The 6,466-nt window shown below is 40.5% G+C and overlaps 1 long non-coding RNA gene across 1 annotated transcript; it reads right to left on the reverse strand.

The window, feature by feature from the left end:
* Positions 1–542: 542 nt before the first annotated feature.
* On the reverse strand, positions 543–1,161 carry LOC121971317. Its single transcript, XR_006109109.1, has 3 exons — positions 982–1,161; positions 795–891; positions 543–602 (listed from the first exon to the last, which is right to left on the reverse strand). It is a non-coding gene; the product is annotated as an uncharacterized LOC121971317 (long non-coding RNA).
* Positions 1,162–6,466: the final 5,305 nt, after the last annotated feature.

Genomic DNA, 6,466 nt, shown 5'->3' on the forward strand with positions numbered 1-6,466 from the left:
GCTACCACGCTGCTACCCTAAATGCCAACGGAGCCAAACAGAGCGGAACTGACTGCCGGCTACCACGCTGAGTCACCTGACCAACGGAGCCAAACAGCAGAACCGCCACACACCAGCCAGATATACAAATCCATGGGTGATGTGTGCAGTACATGTAACTGGCGATGAGCTCAACCAAAGTAGAGCCGACAATCGCACAGCATGCAATCATGATGCATGATACTGAACATGGCAATCTCATGAATAACATGGCATGATCCATATAAATAGATACAAAGTGTGTACCACAAGAAGACGTATCAAATAGAAGGCACACAAATCGAAGAGGGTATCAAATAAACCCTAGATCCAGAATATAACAGAGCATGTGGTTAGGTCACTACCTAAGGCATATGTGATCAGGTAGATAATATGCAGTGCAGAATAAATAAACAAACAACATGTACTAATCATGTAGTGACCAACCGAAATAAACAGGTAACACAATTACTGTTATATGTTAAACATATTATCATGCATATCAAAAGACATAAGTCAAAGTACCCGCCTCCAATCGAAATGGTCCAACTCGGACGTCGAGATGCTCGTCTCGAATCAAAGTCCTGTGTTAAATCGCACAGTTTAGCTAATTTAATTATAAACAAATAGCTAAACAAATTTCTAACCCACTAACCAGTTAGGGTTAGTTTCGTTAACCCCAATTACACCATTACATAACTTCCAAACCTAATTATTAATTATTGCTAACTCAACTAGCAATAATCTACCACAAATATCAAAACCCTAATCCTTACCTTAATTCAACAGGCAGGAAAGGTGCTGTCGATTGCTACAAAAAGTGGCTGCCGGAATAGGGCAACTCTAATATCGCCGATCTGTTGTACCAAGGATCTGAAAAACCAAAAGGTACCGATCTAATGTTATGATCAACAGTAGCTATAGAACAAGAACAGAACACTAGATCACGACCTAAACCCTCACCTTTCTGTCACAATACCGTATCACCACTGCTCTGAGGAGGAAGAAATGCTCACAGCTAGGGCACAGAGGATTTCCGGCCGGCAGCACTGCTGTGAGAAGGTCTCGGCTCCGGTTAGAGTGGCGGCAGAGAAGTAGAAGGGCACAGAGCGATCGGCGGTGGCTCTAGTCGCCGGCGGCAGAGAAGAAATTGGCCGGCACTGTGCAAAAGAGCAACCACTTTAGAATCGGATGCGCTCGCTCAGCGAGAAAGGCCCTGCCCCTGCCAACCAACAAAAAGGAAAGAAGAAAACAAAGGAGAAGAGAACTTCGTATTGTGGTAACTCTAGGAGAGGAGAGGCGCGAGCGGTTTCGGGGAGAAGAAGCAGAGGAAACGGCGTCGGGGGAGTTGGGGAAGAACTCGGGTGCGCGAGGGAGAAAGAAAACGGGACGGCGAAAAACAATAAAAAGAAAAAGGAAAAAGGAAAAAGAAATTAAAACTTTTCCTCATTAAAACAGGGTAGCCTAAACAGGCTTTTCCGGACCTCGTTTTTATCCCCGTCAACTCGTCCGTACGAGCTCCGAAAAATTAACGAAAAATTTCCAAAAATTTCGGAAAATTCCCTTATTAATATTCGCCTATTTTCCGATATTTTACATTCTCCCCCACTAATAAAAATTTGGTCCCCAAATTTCGTTATCTACCATCAGCAAGTACTAACAACAGATATAGAAAGTATAAATGCTGAATGGTAAACTGAATCACATACCTCACGTAAAAAGATGGGGATATCGAGCTCGGATCGTATCCTCGAGCTCCTAAGTAGCCTCCTCGTCTGAATGATGCTGTCATCCGACTTTAACCAGCCGGATAGTCTTGTTCCGCAACTGACGCTCTTTCCGGTCTAGAATCCATACCGGAACCCCCTCATAGGTGACGTCAGGCTGAAAGGAGAACTGAGATTATCTATCAACACATGTATCAGATCGGGTACGTATCTCTTCAGCGTAGATACGTGGAATACGGCGTGGACGCCTGCCAAGAACGGCAATAGTGCCAACCGATAAGCTACTGCTCCAATCCTTTCCGAGATCTGGAAAGGTCCAATGTATCGCGGAGCTAGCTTACCTCTGAGGTCAATCTCTTCACCCCTTTCATGGGTGAAACTCGCAGAAATACCTAGTCGCAAATGGAGAACTCTAAAGGTCTCTGTCTCCGGTCAGCATAACACTTCTGGCAGTCTTATGCCTCTGACATCCTCTATCTGATAATATAGACCAACTCTGCCTCACGCTGACCTCTATGAGGTCCCAACAACTGGGCCTCAGGGATTCTCGTCCTGATCGACAACTGAGCAACTATGGTAACAAGAATACCCTGCTCTGTCTGTCCCTGCTCCTCAAGGTCTAACTCAGAGAAATCCTGAATCAAATCTGTGACCACAACTCGGTGGCAAGCTAAAGTCCCTCTGGACCTCTAGCTAAGTGCATCGGTAACCACATTAGCTTTTCCCAAGTGATAGCTAATGGTACAATCATAATCCTTCAAGAACCCCATCTATCTCCTCGGTCGAAGATTAAGTTCCTTCTGAGTGAACAGATATTTGAGACTCCGATGGTCAGTGAGAATCTCAATGTAATATCATACAGGTATTGCCGCCAAATCTTCAGGCAAAAATAATAGCAGTCAACTCCAGATCATGAACTGAGTATTTTCTTCTCAGGCTCCCCCAACTATCAAGAAGCATATAAGAATACTCAACCGTGCTGCATCAGAACAGCACCCATACCCTGTAGAAACGCGTCGATGTAGAGGACAAATCCGTCCTCTCCAGAAAGTAAAAACCAAAAATCGAAGCCGACACAAGTCTTCGCTTCAGCTCCTAGAAGCTGATCTTGAAATCCTAAGTCTAAATAAACTTCACGCCTTTCATGGTCAGGCGTGTAAGTGACATAGCAATCCGTGAGAAACCCTCAACGTATCTCCGGAAATATCAGCCAAACAAAGGAGGTTACAAGCCTCTTCTATTGACTCCGTCTACTCCCGACGGTAACAATCTCGATCTCATGTGGAACCACGGTATACTTCTATTGGTGACCGTGTGGCTCAAACATCTCACATAAAACAATCCAAACCAGCACTACTGATAATCACATATAGATGTTCTCGTCGAATCATCTCTAGATCTATGCAAAGGATGATGTGCGTGACTCACCGCGGATCCGAATTAGATCACAACATCGTCCACAAAGACAATGGAAACCTATCCAAACATCCTTGACAAACCAGGATCATCAGGCACTAAATACATCTAAGGCACTGTAAGCCTATATGGCAAAACCCAAGACACAAAATGTCTGTATCACAGATATTCCTATCCATAAGATCTCTGATAATAAGTCGAAAATCTGATCATCCATAACATAAATCACCAAAGAATAAATCCTCCAGTGTGAGAGCAACGCTCCATCACAGGAAACATCACATATGTGGGAGCAACGCTCCACCACAAATAATCTGAAATATGTATCTGCAATAAATATAGGAGTAATGCTCCGCTACCAGCAATCCGTGATATGTGGGAGCAACGCTCCACCACAAAACAATATCCAAGTACCCCAAGGCACCTAACTATCCAGCTAGAGACTGTACAAGATCTCTCTACCATAATTCGCTGTGGTTAGCCTAGGATATAACAACCTAGTAACTAATCAAATCCATCATCAACTCTATCAGCATCCTAGTGGGACATCCACTGATAGAAAAATTAATTGATGAGTTAATTCAACAAATGACATAATGCAGTCACTCCACATTCTGCATTCAGTATAAGTAGAATCATCCTACTGCTACCAATGTATACACCTAGCACACATGCTCACACAACATATGTATAATCAACAAAATCCTCCAATTATTATACACCAAACATACTCACAACTCAGGTATAATCAGTATGATACCTCCAACAATACATACCGAACACGTGTCCAAAATCAATGTAGGTAAAATCAACAATACACCTCAAACAACGCTCATATGACATATCTTCACCTATGTCAAGAGTATAACCAACATATACTTCCAATAAAGCATACTAAACCCAGGTGCACTCACAAATCAACATAATCAAAAAGGTTACCTCAGATACCACACCAACCACATATGTACATATCACAACTCAGATTAAATCGACAAAATGCTTCCATCAAAACACCACCGATGTACTTATACTACATCTCGGATGTAATCAACAAGTTATCCTCAATAATACCTTCAGATACATACACCGAACTACATATCTATGATCCACCAGGAACCTTCAAACCATATCAGAACATGGATACATATACTACTTGCAAATGGACAGTCTACCACAGGACTCCTACAACCCAAAACAATCATGATATACATGCAAAATCAGCATACCAGCTCAACCAAAGAGACCAACCTTATGCTACCAACACTCATGGGTTACGGGTATATCTAAACAAAATTCATGCATATGTATCAAGCATGAATACATCAATCAAAAGCAACTCAAAATGGAGCAGCCTAATCATCCAGTAACAACCCTGCTCTAAGTTCAAAGGAACTAGTATCGGACAAGAAAAATATACACAGCCGTGGTATAACATTGCAAGTCAATGTCATACCCTACCAAGTCTATATCAAATGGGAAGAATTTTATCATCACAAATTCAAATGTACTCTCCCAGTATACACTAGTAACGAGTGTATCCCATAAGTGTTAAGCAATTAGCTCTACACTTCCTTACATCAGCGGGGTCATATATCCCAATGCACCCTCTAAGTTATCCCACCAGATATATACAGTCCATGGTCAAAGTTTTCATGGAATAGGATACATCGATCCTCTATAACCTATCCAAGCCGACAATGATATACGGCTGAATCCGTCCTTTCCACGTCAGTACAAAGCATGTACTCAAATGTGCTCTAGATACATAACTAAGCACAAACAACCTAAAGGTTCAAACCTCTAAAAATAGAGTATGACAATCCTCTACTAATCAACCAACAAAACTAAATCATTCATCTACTAACTAATCAAGAATACCTTAATCCTCCACAAGCAACTAAGGTATATCAAACCACGATCAAACGGTATACTACATTATCAAATAACTATATCAGTTCATGGGTCAATTCAACACTAATACATCATCTCAAACTAGAGAATGTCAATCCACATAATATCATATGAATAAATGTGTACGACCCAAAAGAAAAAGCTAGAATTCAATATCATCAAGACACCCTCATTTTTTTTTTATCCTCAAAAATATCAGCCCACTAATATCAGATGAATAAGTCTCTACTCTCCATGAGGGTAAGTTAGCATTCAAAACATCAAATCATTATTTATCCACATAGTTCAATATCAGATGAAACAAATATCAATTTTATCATCCCGTTAACTAACCACAATTAACCAGATTTATTAAAATCAAAAATCTCATAGGCACATAAACTCTCTAGCTTCCAATTTATAATCTGATCACCAACTATAAACATCAACCTGTGAACACCATACATGATACTCACTATATCACCATCAATGACAACCCAAATAAAAGATCATCAAAATAGTTATCCACTAAAAGATCATCAACAACCACATAACATTTACTCTCTTAAATCATTAGAAATCAACACATCAAAATATCTGATCTCACAATATCCCTCAACCTCAAACCATTCTCAACAATGATCAAACATGGTAACTCCCCAATAAACAATTTTCATCGTATCGGGTACCCTAATATCCAAAAGGTATGAGTATAAAAAAACTCAACTGACTAAGTCAACAGGAATAGGTAAGTGTCATCCACTACCCAACTAACAATAGCAGAGACTGGTATGTGCCTCCATCTCCTACTAGTAGTAACAGAAGATAAAACTACTGATGCTATGATAAGAAAATCACTAGAGATAATAATCCTTGATATCTATTAAGGTCAATCATGCTCAATGGATAACCCATCACATATAATATTTGCTACAACATCCAGACAAGTACTAAAGATAAAGTGCTAATACATGTCATAACTATCAAATTAAACATCATACCTATATGCCGTCTGGAGATGTTCCATCGCTGTCCAGCCCCCAAAATTGACCTCGGAATTCCGTACGAGAAAAACAAACACCGGAAATCCATATAAATCCAAAACGGAAGTCCATAACATAATCGAAACGGACAAATCCAGACTAATCTGTCTCACAACTAGGGCTAGTATAAAAATGTCCAAAATACCAAACGCAGGTATCACACCCTGCTCTGATACCAATGAATTGGTATCAGATAAATCCCGAAAATCCAACACACGGAAATCAAATAAATATCGCCAAACTTTGGCGCGCTGATACCCAATAAACTGATATCAGATTATTCAAAGTATCCATAATACGAAAACAAAGATCGTAAAAATCCAGAACACACAGCAAGTATCGTATACCTGCTCTGATACCACTAAATTGTCA

Source organism: Zingiber officinale, chromosome 1B (assembly GCF_018446385.1).
Source record: "Zingiber officinale cultivar Zhangliang chromosome 1B, Zo_v1.1, whole genome shotgun sequence".
Classification (NCBI taxonomy): Eukaryota; Viridiplantae; Streptophyta; class Magnoliopsida; order Zingiberales; family Zingiberaceae; genus Zingiber; species Zingiber officinale.